Source organism: Moschus berezovskii, chromosome 26 (assembly GCF_049115385.1).
Source record: "Moschus berezovskii isolate FMDL1 chromosome 26, NW_MosBer_1.0, whole genome shotgun sequence".
Lineage (NCBI taxonomy): Eukaryota > Metazoa > Chordata > Mammalia > Artiodactyla > Moschidae > Moschus > Moschus berezovskii.
In genome coordinates, this window is record NC_142485.1 from 3,351,969 (window position 1) to 3,368,416 (window position 16,448).

The following is a 16,448-nucleotide window of genomic DNA, read 5'->3' on the forward strand; positions in this document are numbered from 1 at the left end:
AGAAAATAATGCCATTTTCAGCAACATGAATGGACCTAGAGATGAGCATACTTAGTGAAGTAAGCCAGACACAGAAAGACAAATATATATCACTTTTAGGTGGGATCTAAACAAATGGTACTAATGAACTTATTTACAAGACAGAAACAGACTCACAGACACAGAAAACAAACTTACGGTTAACACAGGGGAAAGGGGAGGAGGGATAATTAGGAGTTTGGGATGAACAGATACACTACTGCATGTAAAATGACAATCAATGTGGTCCCTGAAGAGGGAGCAGAGTGAAACTACTTTTTCAATAGGCAGTTTCTTTGAAAAAAAAAAAAAAGGACCTGCAGTATATCACAGGGAGCTCCGCTGAGAATTTGGTAATAATTTACAAGGAAAAAGAATCTGAAAAATAATATATATATATTTATTTTGTACACTGAAACTAACATGATGTTGTAAGTCAACTATACTCCAATAAAAAAATAAACACAATTTTTAAAAAGAAGGAAGTGTCAACTGAAAAGCTGCAGAATATGAGAGTTGTGAGTTAAGCTTCACTGGGGGCAAAGGAGGACTGCAGCCTGGGAGACAGCACCTCAGAGAGCTCTGAACGTCTGCTCCAAAGAGCCTGTAGGGAAGGTCGGTATATAACACTTCAGTGAAGGGGGAGTTCCATGCAATCAAGAGCTTACTTTCCTGTCTTCCTACTCACGAAGAGCTGATGTCACCAAGAAGGGATTTAGTGCTTTTCTAGGTATGAAGAGATGCAAGGCCTGGGATCATGAAGTCCGTTCCTGAAAATATCTAAGATCTAAAGACCTGTCCCCCCAGTTTCCCTGGAGCACAGGGTGCCCCACTGTCCACCCTGACTTCCCCTCAGAGGGTGTCGAAGGTCGGCAGCTCAGCAGCTCAGGGTTCAAGCTCAGCAGAGGCAGATGGCAAATGCGCTTGACAAGCTCCAGTTTGTGGCTGACAGAAGGGAGAAAGGCCCCGGACAGCAGAGCAGAAAACACTCAGCATCAGAGTCAAGGAGCCCCTGAGAATCCTCGCCCGGCCTTTCAGCTGCGTGGCCCGGGCAGGCCCGGAACTGCTTTGAGTGCTAGCTCCCCGCTGTGGAAAATGGAGGTAGCATTATTTACCCGGCTAGGTTCATGGCGGAGCCTGGTCGGCTGCCGTCTATGGGGTCGCACAGAGTCGGACACGACTGAAGCGACTTAGCAGCAGCAGCAGGTTCATAGTGAAAAGTCCAATGAGACAATGTATATAAAACACGCAGTTGTTGCTCAATCAATGGTTTTTCCTCATTAGCTCACGGAAGTTACGGTTTAATCGCTGAATAAGCTGTCACTTTTCAAGGGTAATTTTTGCTTTCACGTTTTTATAAGACTCTGTGATGCGTGAACTCAAAAAAGAAAGCGCCACGGGAATTTCCCACCTGGTGGCAGACCAGTTGAGAAAGACATGCTTGAGACAGAGAGTTTAACTGGCTACAACACAAAGATAACTCTTCGGCCTTTTCAAAGAGATCCACCCTGAATCCAGGGCTGTCTGAGTAACCGAGGGTCTCCTGGCTCCTCTGTCTCGGTGGGCGGCATCATCTGTGCCGTCACCAGGCAGGCGGTGGCCTGGGCCCTGGCACATGCGGATGAGGTCCCCCTGGGGTAAATGCCACACTTTCCTTCTAACATCCTCCAGGGGGAGCTGAGGGGACTGGGGGTCCACATCCACCCAGGACCATGCCACGCTACCCCTGTGTAGTCCCTGAATCATTACTAATAGAAGCTCCCTTTCCACTTTGAAAATTATCCCAAGGAGGATGATAAATGGTATAGTGAACTGGATCAGAGTCATGTATACATGATAAGGACCATAAGTAACGAAAGGGAAAACGATCACGCACACGAGTTCATAGACTCCAGGACGCTTAGCCCGCATCAATGTTAAGATCCACCAACACGCCATGCACCGTTGAGAAAGAAAAAGCCCACTGTATTCAACTGCAAGGGCTGCCGTCACCAGGAACCACAGGCCGGGTGGCTTAAACAGCAGCCCTACTGTCTCCCAGTCCTGACGCTGGAGGTTCAAGATCAAGGTGTCCGCGGGGCTCTTACTTCTGAAGGCCTCTCTCCTTGTTCGCAGATGGCTGACTTCTCCCTGTGCCTTCACAAGCTTGGCCCTTCCTATGTGTCTGTCTGAATCTCCTCTTCTTACAAGAAGCATCAGTCATATTGGAGCAAGACCCACCCTGAAGGCTTTACTTTTAACTTTGTCACTTCTTTTTTTTTTAAGTCTCTTTATTATTTATTTGGTTTTCTGCTCTGATGTGTACAGATGTGACTTTTTAACATATGGTACAAGCATTACCCCATCCACTTATCTGTTCTTTTGCTTTTTGGCCAGACTGCATGTGGAATCCTATTTTCCCAACCAGGTCTCAGACCCATACCCCCTGCATTTGCAAGCTTGGAATCTTAACCACTGGACCACCGGGGAAGTTCCAACTTCATTACCTCTTTAAAGACCTTACCTACAAATACAGACATATTGTTTTTTAATGAAGTCGATTTATCATGTGTTAATTTCTTCTGCACGGTAAGGTGACTCAGTTATCTATATATCCTTTTCCACTATGGTGGATATTGGTGGATATTTATCCCAGTATATTGAGCATAGTTCCCTGTGCTATACTGAAGGACCCTGTTGTTTATCCATTCTACGTATAATAGTTTGTGTCTGCTAACCCCAAACTCCTCCCCCCACACCTTAGGAATACAAATACAGACATATTCCGAGGTGCTGGGGGTTAGGGCTTAAACAGAAGAACTGTGTGGGACATAACTTAGCCCATAACAAACACCAACTAAACTCCAGCATGCCGTGGGTCTCCAGTACTCTCGCCTAGAAAATCCCATGGATGGAGGAGCCTGGTAGGCTGCAGTCCGTGGGGTTACTAAGGGTCGGACACGACTGAGCGACTTCACTTTCACTTTTCACTTTCACACATTGGAGAAGGAAATGGCAACCCACTCCAGTGTTCTTGCCTGGAGAATCCCAGGGACAGGGGAGCCTGGTGGGCTTCCGTCTATGGGGTCGCACAGAGTCGGACACGACTGAAGTGACTTAGCAGCAGCAGCAGCAGTAGCATCAGAGATGGAAAAGGCAATGGCAAGCCACTCCGGTACTCTTGCCTGGAAAATCCCATGGATGGAGGAGCCTGGTGGGCTGCAGTCCGTGGGGTCGCTAAGGGTCAGACATGACTGAGCGACTTCACTTTCACTTTTCACTTTCACACATTGGAGAAGGAAATGGCAACCCACTCCAGTGTTCTTGCCTGGAGAATCCCAGGGACGGGGGAGCCTGGTGGGCTTCCGTCTATGGGGTCGCACAGAGTCGGACACGACTGAAGTGACTTAGCAGCAGCAGCAGCATCAGAGATGTTAAAACATAAACTGCAGTGTATGTCAGAGCTGCATGGGTTGCAAGGGGAAGAGCGGCTTCAGTCTGCAAGCCTTGCTGACGGCGAGCATCACCTCCTCCTTTGAAACCGTCGCTTTCCCCAGCAGCCTCCTGAGGGACCTGGGAGAGGAAGGGAGAGCAAGCCACCCAGATTGCGATCTTGATTGCTTCCCCTCCATGGAGCCTCACTTCCTGCTGATTCTTCTTGTGTCACTGGGCCCATGACGGCCCCTTCCTCTCTCGCCACCCACGCCCACATCAGCCCTTCCATGGACCGGTCTGCCCACACCCACCCACTTTGGCCTCCTAATCCACCCTGACACAGGCCCCCATCTGCAGCATGACTTGCAAAACTGCAGGCCTGGTCACACCACGCCCCAGGTAGAAAGCCATCGCTGGGCCTTCATTCCTGAAGAATGAAAAAAGGATGCTTAGATGTATTAATTATGAGGGCTTCCCAGGTGGCGCTAGTGGTAAAGAACATGTCTGCCAGTGAAGGAGACGTAAGAGACACAGGTTCTATTCCTGGGTCCAGGAGATCCCCTGGAGGAGGGCTTGGCAACCCACTCCAGTATTCTTGCCTGGAGAATCCCACAGACAGAGGAGCCTGGTGGGCTACAGTCTTTAAGATCGCAAAGAGTCAGACATGACTGAAGCGACTGAGCATGCACGCACGCACGCATCAATATATGTACGACTGAAGCACTTTGCTGTTTACCTGACGCTATCACAATGCTGTTAACCATGTGTACCCCAGGGACTTCCCTGGTGGCCCAGTGGCTAAGACTCCACGCTCCCAGTCAGGGGACCTGGGTTCAGTCCCTGGTCAGGAAACTAGATCCCGCATGTCACAGCTATGATGAATATGATCCCCACATGCTGCAGCTAAGACCCGGTGCAGCCAAAGAAATAAATATTCTGGTTAAAAACCCTATAATCCAATATAATTTTTTTTTAATTTTTAAATAAATAAATGTAATTATTGCATGTTATTTATGTCTGACTTTCCTACCAGCAGTCATCCAAACACTCAAGCCGGTAATGTTCTCCATCAGCCATCCTGGCCAAGAAAGGACTCCTTTCTCCTTGGCTCCCCCAGAAAGAATGAAAGATGTTTCCCCATCCACTTCACCTTCATCCCTGCAGAGAAGGTAACCAGCCTTTGAACCTGGAACTCTGACTTCCCCGAGCCCCAGAGGAAAAACACAGCCTTTTTCTGTGTTTTCTGTGGGAAAAAGGGAAGCTGTTTGGTGCAATGGCCTCCCCCTGTGTTTTCTGAGGTTGAGACCACAAGTTGAAATTGGAGGCCCAGGAAATCCTTATTTGGCCTTGAAGAATTTAATACGAATTTTAAACATGCGTTGCAGTGTTCAAACAGTGGGCGATTTCTTATGAAAATCTAAATTTCTGGGTTCTCTTGGAAAATACAAAGATGGAGCATCTCTGGTCCCCTCCGTTCACACAGCAAAACGGGCAAAGTCCAAGTCTCGTGGTCCCCTTTAGACAGGTCACATGCTCCCCGGTCTGCCGCAGTCCCCCCACTCCCTAAGGTCTCATACTGCAAATAGACAGGTTAGGGGGTCCCCAGGGAAAGAGAACTAGGCATGGGTTTCTTGACCGAAGAGAAGCCATTTTGGCCTAGGCCTGGTCACAGGGCTTATCCCTTAACGGCTCTCTGTAATTAATGATCTTAAAGGAACAAAGGAATGAAGGAACAGAGAAGTGTCAGCCCAACGACAGTGCAGTGACAAAGTGATACCTTGAGGAAGGTGTTATTATTATTATTATTATATCAAACGTAATAGTACCTTTGAGTTCTGCAGGAACTAAGGCGCCACCCAAGAGGAGGATGGGTGATGATGTTGACCCTGGTGACATCAATCAACTAAAACTTGGAGTCTGTCGACCTTTGCCCCAGTTCTATGCTGGATTCTCCTCTGCTCAAGCCCATTCATGAATATGCACGTACTCATAGTTTAAAACTTCCCCAATTTTGTTGTTCCTGGAGACACTGTTTTGGGAAAGGTCCCTGGTGTTCTCCTTACTCTGCAAGTAATAAATCCTTCCTTCTCCCTATCTTTGGCTTGGTTCTGTCTTTTGGCTCCGCACTCACCAAGACACACATCCAGTTTGGGGGTAACAATGCCACTTGCTACTTTCATTTATGTACGGGCCAGTTTTGGTGAGGGTCTGCATTTTCATACCATGCTTAGGCCCACTAAGGGGATTAATCTGAAATATTTGAGGCAAAGGAGATGGTGGAGCTTCAAGAGTGGAAGAGAGCATGGTGGCTCTGCAGGCCTTAGAACCTGGGCCTGTTCTAACACCCCTTCCTGAGGGGCAGGACCAGGCATACAGATGGTCAGGCAGGTGCCTGGGAGGACTGAGCTGTACCTGACTGCACCTTGAGAATGTCGGCGAAGTCCCCATCGCTGAGCTTGGTCCGGAAAGTGTGGAGCCACCCTCAGAGCTGCCTGCAGAAATACCCACCTTCAAACAGACATGAGCAAAGCTCTCTAAGGCCCAGATTTTGGGCTTCCCAGGTGGCGCTAGTGGTAAAGGACTTGCCTGCCCATGCAGGAGACATAAGAGACACGGGTTCCATCCCTGGGTCAGGAAGATCCTCTGGAGGAGGAAATGCAACCCACTCCAGTATCTTGCCCGGGAAATCCCATGGACAGAGGAGCCTGGCAGGCTAAAGTCCATGGGGTTGCAAAGAGTCAAACACAACTGAACGACTGAGCATGCACGCAAGAAAGAAATGCATCAGGAATTGCATCAAACAGAAGCCTGGCATACTTCTGTTGCAGGAAGAAAATGGGGCAGGAGGAGATCACATCCCAGTCGTAGGAGAGCCCCTGGGAGGGGAGGCCACGCAAGGGTCCTTGGCTTCCTGCAGGAAGGAAGGCAAGAGCAGGCGGAAGTGGAGTGAAAGCAGATTCGTCCAGGGAGACACACCCCCATAGACTCGGTGCAGGCCATTTCAGAAAGCCAGAGGCCCCACTGCATGGGGTGGTTAGCTTTTATGGACTCGGTAAATTTCATCGGGTACTGAGTGGGAAGATTATCCCAACTATTTGGGAGAAGGGGTGGGGTTTCCGGGAATTGGGCCACCACCCCTTTTTGGCCTTTCCTGGTTGGCCTCAGACTGCACTGGTGCCTCTGGGTGTGTCCCTCAGATGCTGATGTGTTTCAGTGAGCGTGTAATGAGGCTCAGGGTCCACTGGAAGTTGAATCTTTGGCCATCTTGGGCCGGGTCAATTCTAAGCGGTTTGTTAGGTCCTCAACGGCTGCTCATTCTTATAAAGGTTGTGCCCTGCCCCTTCCCTCGTGTCTCACCTCTGCCTAAGCATAAGGCCCACAGTTCTTGTATAACTAACTGGGAGTGGAGGGCATCACTTTACAACTCCAGAAAGGGCCACAGCCTATGGACTAACTCCCCCTGTGGTTGGTACTACATATATAGTAACCCTGGCTGGGGACAGCAGGCGTGCACATGTGTGTCCTCTCAAAAATGGCCGATTTGGACTCTTCACCAACTTTGATGGTGGGGGCCAGAACGTGAACTCAGTTTAAAAAAGTGCAACACATCTTGGTCATCATGTGTGGTTTAGCAATCAAATTCTATCACAAAAAAAGAAATACTTTTCACAGAAAGCACGGTTTAGTTCTATGTTCCTCCAAGGTGTTTTGCAAAATAAATGTGGTGACTCTGGCTAAGGGTCTCAGCATTGGGTTTCTCTCCCGGTAAAATGTAAATTTCCCATTTTCGTGGGTGACCAATCCTGGGTAAAATTGGCTTATGCTACCCAAACTCACTTGAGGCTCACACGTTCTACAAGGAAGAATCTAATCAGTAAGTGAGTTTCCACTTATAGAGTCCAGCCTATGTGTAATATTTTGAAGAGGGAGTTTGAACAAAGCTCTCTGCCATTAACTCCCTGTCCAGAGCCTTAACATTTTGAGTCGCTTTGATCAGAAATTTCATTTCTAAGAAAATCATCATGAAATGTGAGCCAAGATTCATGGGCTGTTGTAATATTAATTATAGCAGCAATAAAAGAGAACAACCTAAATGTTCAACCACTGGGGAGTGATGAAATCCACTGGAGCACATTTATAGGATGGGCTACCAGGCAGCCTCTGAAAATAGTGTGTTCAGGGTATTGAAATGAGGGCGTGGTCGCCATAAATGTAAGAGCTCCGAACACTTTCAGATATGTTGACACTGGAACATGTGTGGCTATTGTTAGAAATAGTCACTCTCCTTTTCCTTGACTGTGGGTCAGCTGTGAGGTGTGTTTTGACCACAGGGGTGCAAGTAAATGAGATGCTGGAGGGGATTCAAAAGCACTGGCAGGGTTTGGGTGGCTCTCTTGAGCCAAGGCCTTTGCCTGAGAACAACCTAGGTGAGCCCCCTGGTTCTAGAAAAGGATGGCAGATGTGTGCAACCGAAGCAGACCTTCCTTCCAGCTGACCACAGCCTGGTTCAACCCACCCACAGCAAACCCACAGATCCCGGAACAACGTACGGTATATCTACTGATGGGAGCTTCGCTATCCAGCCCTTTTCTGACATCGTTGGCTAATAGAGGAAGAAGGTCTGCTCCGATTCAAGAAAGATCTTTTCTCCAAAGATCCAGCATTGAAGGGAATTCCTTAGTGGACCAATGGTTAGGACTCACTGCCTTCACTCACAGGGCCTGAGTGTGATCCCTGCTCGGGGAACTAAGATCCCACAAAATGCATGGCCAAAAAAAACCCAATCAAGTGAAAAGAAAATTTAATTTCAAAGATACAGCATTTGGGACTTCGCTGGTGGTCCAGTGGTTAAGACTTTACCTTCCAGTGCAGGGCTTCCAGGTTGATGCCTGGTCAGGGAGCTCAGATCCCATGCTTAATGGCCAAAAAAACCAAAACCTAAAACAGAGACAATCCTGTAACAAATTCAGTAAAGATTTTAAAAACAGGGACTTCCTTGGTGGTCCAGAATCTGCCAACCAGTGTAGGGGACATGAATTCAGTCCCCGGTTTGGGACGATCGATCCCACATGCATCTGATCAACTCAGCCCAAGCGCCACGACCATAGAGCTTGTGCTCTAGAACCCTGCACCACGATGAGGAGTCCACGCACCGCAGCTACAGCATAGTCCCCACGCTCTGCAAGTCGGGGAAGCCCGCACTCAGCAGTGAAGACCCCAGAGCAGCCAAACATAAATAAATAAATAAATAATTTAAAAATGGCCCACATTAAAAAAAAAAAAACTTAGGAAAAAAAAAGATACAGCATTTGAAAACTTGTGCAAACAGTCCTTGACTTTTGCCTTCACACGCGGGTTTGATCCTCACTGAGTCCTCCCAGGTTCAAGAGGAGGGACCGAACTCCATTTCTCAATAGGAAGAACATCCAGGTCACACTGTAAGAAGAGTATGTAGGATTGAAGATATTTTATGGCCTTTCGGGGAAACGTGACCCACTGTATGAAAGTCTCAGAGCACTGCTTTATAAGCACTACCAGTGTGTCAATTATTTCCCTTCAGTTCGCGTTTACGGAACACCTCTGATGCACCAGCTGCTGTGCTGGGAAGGTAATATCACAGGGGTGGTCCCTGTGTTAGGGGCTAACCAAAGAAAAGATGCAGGCTCAGACCCGTTGGAAGAGCTCCCCTAGAAACAGCCCAGCCCAAGAGAATCCGAAAATATCCCTGGCTGCCTCTAGAAGTATTTCGCTGCGGTTGTGTCCGTTGCGATGGAAGCTTTCGTGGCAGCTTCTCCAAGTGCCGAACGAGGAGGCCAGAGCTCTCAAAGGGCTTAGAGTCCAATTGCATTTCACTCAAGCCGTTCCTATAGCTTTAATGCGAAGCAGGTGCCAGGGCTGTTAAAGAGGAGCTAAAGGCACCTGGTTCGGCGGTACGGCAGCTCGGAACTCAGATGGGCTCTTGGCACAGAGCTTGGTCGTGCATCACTCACCTCCCCTGGGAGGTTTACAGAAATGCAAGATCTCAAGCCCCACTCCTAAAGTGCTGAGTCAGAATCCGTCTATTTTTAAAACGTATTTATTTATTTAAAAGTTGCTCTGGCTGCCCTGGGTCTTCGTGGCTGCACGGGTTTCCTCCAGTTGGAGAGAGTGAGGGCTGCTCTCCAGTCGAGCCTGGGCTTCTCCGTGGGGCGGCTTCTCTCGTTGCCGAGCACGGGCTCAGTAATTATGGTGCGTGGGCTTAGTTGCCCCGAGCGTCCTGTGGGATCTTCCTGGACCACGGATCAAACCCGTGTCCCTTGTACTGGCAGGCGGATTCCTAGCCACTGGACCACCAGGGAAATCCAGAATCTGCATTTTTTAAAAATAACTTTTCATGTAGTAAAAATACACATCTAAAGTCTTCCCTCTTGGCGATTTCTGAGACTATAATTGAGACCTCCCTGGTGGTCCAGTGGTCAGGACTCCCCGCTTCCACATGGTCAGTTGATGGGAACTGAGATTCCCACGTGCCTCGAGGCCAAATAACAGAACAGTTCAGTGAGATGAAGCCCTTTTACACTGCTGTGCAGCTGTCACCACCACCGTCTCCAGAACCCTGTTCATCTTGCAAAACTGACTCTGCCCTCGTTAAATACTGACTCCCCGTTCCTGCCTGCCCAGCCCCTGGCAACTGCCATTCTCCTTCTGTCGTGATGAGTTAGACACCCAGGGGCCCCAGAGAGAGAAGCACACACTATTTGTCTTTTGATGACATCAGGTCTTCAAGGCTCGTCCACATTGCAGAAGAACCTGCCGGCTCTCCTACGACTGACTAGGCTGAGACGTGGAGGACAGCGTGTCCAGGGCAGGCCTGTGGAAACTCAGGCCTTCTCTGCTCCCCCCGCAGCCCCCTCTGCGGTCACCTCCAGGGCCACATGTGCCAAAGCCATCATGGATTCTCGTGAGCGACCGCACAGGCTCTCCCATCTGCCGACATCTAAACAGCTAGACTGGCCTCTGGGATAACGTGAACATCACTCCCACTGCAGCAGGGCAGGGATGTGTCTGTGGCTGGACTGCTGTTGGGGTTCACACTTGCTGAACTGTACACACTTACACAGTGCTGTCCGTGGTTCCAAGTAGTTATCAAGCTTCAGCATCTTTAAGGAGTTGGGGAGGAAAAAAAGCTTCAACAGCTTTAACTTCCATAGTGATTCTAGGAATAGGAGCTAGTATGATCCTCATTTAACTGATGAGGAAACTGAGGCACAGATGGATAAAGTCCCATGGTCATAGGGCTGGTAAACGGTCCCCTCCCTCCCCCATACTCCCCTCCCTCCCCCATACTCCCCCTCCCTCCCCCATACTCTCCCCTCCCCCATACTCCCCCTCCCTCCCCCATACTCCCCTCCCTCCCCCATACTCCCCCTCCCTCCCCCATACTCTCCCCTCCCCCATACTCCCCCTCCCTCCCCCATACTCCCTCCCCCTCCCCCATACTCTCCTCCCCTCCCCCATACTCTCCTCCCCTCCCCCATACTCCCCTCCCTCCCCCATACTCCCCTCCCTCCCCCATACTCTCCCCTCCCCCATACTCCCCTTCCCCTCCCCCTTACTCCCCCTCCCTCCCCCATACTCTCCTCCCCTCCCCCATACTCCCTCCCCCCTCCCCATACTCCCCTCCCTCCCCCATACTCTCCCCTCCCCCATACTCCCCTTCCCCTCCCCCATACTCTCCCCTCCCCCATACTCCCTCACCCCTCCCCCATACTCTCTCCCCTCCCCCATACTCTCCCCTCCCCCATACTCCCCTTCCCCTCCCCCATACTCCCTCTCCCCTCCCCCATACTCTCTCCCCTCCCCCATACTCTCCCCTCCCCTATACTCCCCATCCCCCATATTCACCCTCTCACCCGCTCCTCACTAAACTCAGTTGCTCTCTTGGCTTCCAAGCAGATAAACCCCAAATTCACGTCACTCCCTGGGATCCTTCTTCCTGTTTCCAGATCATATCTAATTGCTTCCTGGCATCTCTGTGAAAATGTCTCACCAGGATTTCAAATGCAGGAGAGGCGGGTTCGATCCCTGGGTTGGGAAGATCCCCTGCAGGGGAAATGGTAACCCACTCCAGTATCCTTGCCTGGAGAATCCCATGGTCAGAGAAGCCTGGAGGGCTACAGTCCATGGGGTCGCAGAGAGTCAGACTTGACTTAGTGACTAAACCACTACACTGCAGACCCAGTGCCCTGCAACTTCAGCACAGTTTTCCACAAGATATCCTGCATGGAGTCCAACCCTTTGAAGAGTTAGGAAATTAACCCGATACGTTGCTCCCATGTAAGCCTCAAGCCCCACTCAAGTCTTAACAACTAACCAGAAAACGTCCTTTTCCCAGCAGAGGGGCCCAATTCAGAATCACCCACGCGGAGGCGTGCTGCCTCTCCTGGCTGCTTCATTCCGGAGCAGCTCATTTTTTCCCTTGTTTTTTATGCCCTTGACACTTTTGAAGATGACGGTACAGACTTGTATAGAATGTCGCTCCTTTTGGGTTTGCTTCAAGGTTTCCCCTGGACTAGACTTAGGAAGGAAGAGCGCCTCTTTGACGGGAATATTGAGAAAGCGATGCTGTGTTCTCTGCGTCCTGCCTTGTGGGGTGTGATCTCAGTTTGCCCCAGTGCTGGTGATGTTCTTTTGCTTTGCTTGTTTGTTTCACTGGAGTATCACTGCTTTACAATGTTATGTTAGCCTCTGCTGTAAGACACCACCAATCAACGGTAAGTATACATTTACCCCCCCCCCCCCGCTCTTGAGTCTCCCTCCCACCTCCTGCATCTAGGTCATCACAGAGCGCTGAGTCCAGCGCCCTGCCTTGTACAGCAGCTTCCCACTAGCTCCCAATTTTATACAAGCCATATGCCAGCCTTTCGGTGCTTTGATGGTGTTTACCAGGCTCCTCAAAAGTGATTCTCTCCTCTTCCATCAGTATTCTGTGGACACCACTGAAACCATGTAAATACTTCATTTCTCATCAAACTTTCAATTGAGTCACTTATTTATTTGCATCAGTCGGGACTTGTGGTCTCCTATTTTATTCACTGTGATGTATAACGTTGCTATCGTGGCTTTACTGCCCTCTCTCATCCCACACTAATCACCTGTATAAAGAAGTTTTTAGCCGCATCTCTGGCCGTGGAGCCCCGTGTTTATCAAAGCCATGTGCTTCATGCCTACACGGGATATGGTTGTTATTTGAGAATTTGTTGCCCAAGCGCCTACAGTTATGACTTGCTTATGAAGCAAAAGTTGTCGTAAGGTGAAACTCGGTGCTCATGGACCATAACACAAGTCTCTCCCTGTTTCACACCAGCGGCCGCCCCCACCCATCACATCGACACTTGTGTGGTTTGTAGCAACATCCAAAATTACAATTCACATTCAATGCAAATCAGTTCATCAGGAGAAACTGCAAATCTTGTAGAGTCTCGGGGTTTCCTGAAGTCGCTGAAAGTCACTTGGCAGGACTGTGAACGACCACCATGCCTGAGGCCACTTAACCATCACCAGAGAAAACCCAGAAATAAGACAAGATAGCAGAAATAACAAGGAGTCAGGACAGACCCTAAAAATTGACCAGGCCTTCAAATATTTTTGTGTGTGCCGGGGGGAGGGAAGTACTCCTCTTTATGAATGTGACATGCCAGTCAAAACTGAAGTAAAGAAGAATATAGCTTTATCAGAGAAAAGGTTGTTCTCAGAATGAGTACACGGCTGAGACTATACTCTCCATTCTGTTAGAGGGTAAAGCTGTTTTCATCCTTTTGTGTTTTGTTTAATTTTTTTTTTTTTTTGGCTCTACCACTTGGCTTGCAGGATCTCGGTTTCCCGATGAGGGATTCGTGAGTGAAAGCTTGGCATCCTAACCACTGGACCACGAAGGAATTACCTCTTTTCTTTGGCAAGATAAAATGCCAATCAAGTCTTTTCCTTTCTCTTCACTGTAAAGCCTCGGTCCCTTGCTTGAGTGGTCCCTTAATGCTCTGTCCCAGTTCTCTGGCCCTTGACCCCTCCTGCACACTCCTCAGGGGACTCAGACTCACCCAGAGTGCGAGTCTCTGCCCCCACAATGCTTCTGGCATGTGTCACCCAGCCAAGTGAAGTGAAAGTCGCTCAGTCATGTCCAACTCTTTATGACCCCATGGACAGTAGCCCACCAATCTTCTCTGTTCATGGACTTCTCCAGGCAAGAATACTACAATGGGTCACCGTGTCCTCCAGGGGATCTTCCCGATCCAGGAATCAAACCTGGGTCTCGTGCATTGCAGGCAGACTCTTTACCACCCGAGCCACCAGGGAAGCCCTCCCAACTCCAAATCTCCTCTTTCTCGCTCCATGACCTCCCCAGCCCCCAGGCTTGTGTTTTCACTTTCTGGTCTCAGTTTCTTCCTTCAGCCAAAGAAGAAAATATCTTCAAAAGAAGGAAATGACTTCTTTCAAAGGGGTTATTACAGTCAAATGAGTTCACAGATCTAACAGCAGTCGCCAACTTGTATTGAAACTTTATTGCACGTCTGACCATGAGCTAAGAACTTCACGTGCATGTGTGTGCATGCTCAGTCACTAAATCACATCAGACGCCTTTTTTCCAACCCCACGGACCGCAGCCCACCAGGCTCCTCTGTCCATGGGATTCTCTAAGCAAGAGTGCTGGAGAGGGTTGCCATTTCCTTCTATAAGGGAATCTTCCTGACCCAGGGATAGAACCTGTGTCTAATGCGTTGGCAGGTGCATTATTTTCTGCTGAGTCACTTGAGAAAGCTTTCAAGAGTCTCACATGGATTAGTGCAATGAACTTTCTCTGAAACTGTGAGATCAGAGGCCATATCCTCTTGGAGGTTATAAATAAGCAAATGGAGGCTCCAGGAGGGTAATTTATTGAGGTTTCCTCACTGAAAGAGTGAAGATCTGAGTCCAGTAGCTCAAGTTCTGAACTGCAAGGCTTTACCCTCTGTATAAAAGGGTTCTAGACTCTGGTTGCCAAGGGGTGGTGGTGGGAGAGGAAGGGCTGGGAGTCTGGAATAAGCAGGTGCATACTATCGAATATCAAGAATGCATGAACAACAAGGTCCTACTGGATAGTACCGGGAACCGTATTCAATCTCCTGGAATAAACTACAACAGAAAAGCATATGAAGGAGAATATTTACGTGCATAACTGAGTCACTGTGCTTTCCAGCAGAGATTAACCATTGAAAGTCAACTATGCGTCAATAAAAGAAATAATTAAAAAAATTTTAATGTCCTGGGGGTCCAGTGGTTAGGACTCCGTGCTCTCACTGCCGAAGACCTGGGTTCTACCCCTGGTCAGGGAACTAGGATCCTGCAAACCTCACAGCACGGCCAAAAAGAAGCGGGGAGGCCCTAAGAACTGAACGAAGCTCCCTGAGTATAGGCATCACGGTCAGCATGGTTATCACGCTTCCCTGTGTATGATTTGATCCCCGAAGACGTCGAATGATAAATATCATGCTTCTTTGTGTGTGTGACGGCTTGTTTAGCCCCCAAAATACTCCACTACTGGCACCCAATGGCACCCATAGGCATTGTTCAACCTCACCCAGAACCATGACCCTAATCCATCAGCCTTGGAAGATCCGTTTGGCTGTGAGTAGTAGCAGAAGCAGACCAGCTCAACCCGAAGGACATTGCACACAGTCCCCAGTCCCGCCCAGAGCAGCTCCTCGGGGTCTAATCTTGGCCACTGTGCCCTGGCTTTCCCAGGTCTGAGATGGGTGGGACCAGGCAGAGGGACCCAAAAGGAAGTTTGGTTTCTGTCAGATAACAGAGTCATCAAGATCCTTGTGGAGCTCTGTACTGGCACTAGAATTTGCTACCGTCACATGCAAACAGGCATGTTAAATGCCCACCTATGAGATCTGTATGAACCCATCTGCCCCTCAGGGGCTCCTGGGGCCAGCAGGGGAAGTTGGGGTGTCAGCGCGGTGTCCCGCCCTCCCCTACAGATACCCCTGTTTCATGGTCCTCCGTCTGCCCAGCCAGCGAGTGTCCGACCCCACCGTACGGAAGTCTCATTGCTCTGCTTTGCATTTTCCCTCTTTGAGACCCAGCTTTGCAGCGTCCCGTTGGTGAGTGGGTGCTAATTTGCCTAACAGGCAGAAAGGTGGGGTTGTGTGTCATCACTGCAGAGGCGGAGGGAAGTGACAACCCGAGGACGCCCTGGAGCTGCGGGACCTGACACATCTGAGGGACGGAGGCCAGCAGGGAGAAGAAAGACTTGCTTCTGTTGATACCGGCTCTGGAAGGCTGGGAGGAAAGCAGAGACCCCCAAAGTCCCAGACCTCCTCCCAATAGGGACTTTGGGTGGGAGGGGGGAGTGTCGGGAAGGGTCCTCCTGTCCCACAGGGCCTCCCTGGTGGCTCAGACAGTAAGGAATCCGCCTGCAATGCAGGAGACCCAGGTTTGATCCCTGGGTCCGGAAGGTCCCCTGGGGGAGGGCATGGCAACCCACTTCAGCATTCTTGCCTGGGAAATCCCATGGGCAGAGGAGCCGGGGGGCTACAGTCCATGGGGTCCCAGAAAGTCAGACGAGAATGGGCCACTGACACTTCCACTTTCATTTTCTTGTCCCCCTGAGGAGGCTGAGACCTAGAAAAGCATCAGCATGAGAACAGGAAGGCCTAGATGCTTTAAGGACAGAGCCAGCAACCAAACCAGGTCTGGCCCGCTCTCCAGCACACCCCCACCACGGGTTAACCTCACACACTCAAGGCTGAACAAACCTGAAGCTGTAAAATGATTACTGTGTATGGCCTCGTGCAGAAGCCATAGCTTAAGCCTGTCAGACAAGAACTCTCAGGGGAGAGGATCTCTTCTAAGATGGCTTGGCTGGTTGTCAGGACATCTGCCTACCCAACGGGGCTGCCAAATACAGTTGCTCAGGGGTTGCACTGTGCAAGAGTGTCCTGCTGAGGAGGCAAGGGGGCTGATATCCGGCTTTATCGCCGCTCACTCAACCTTGT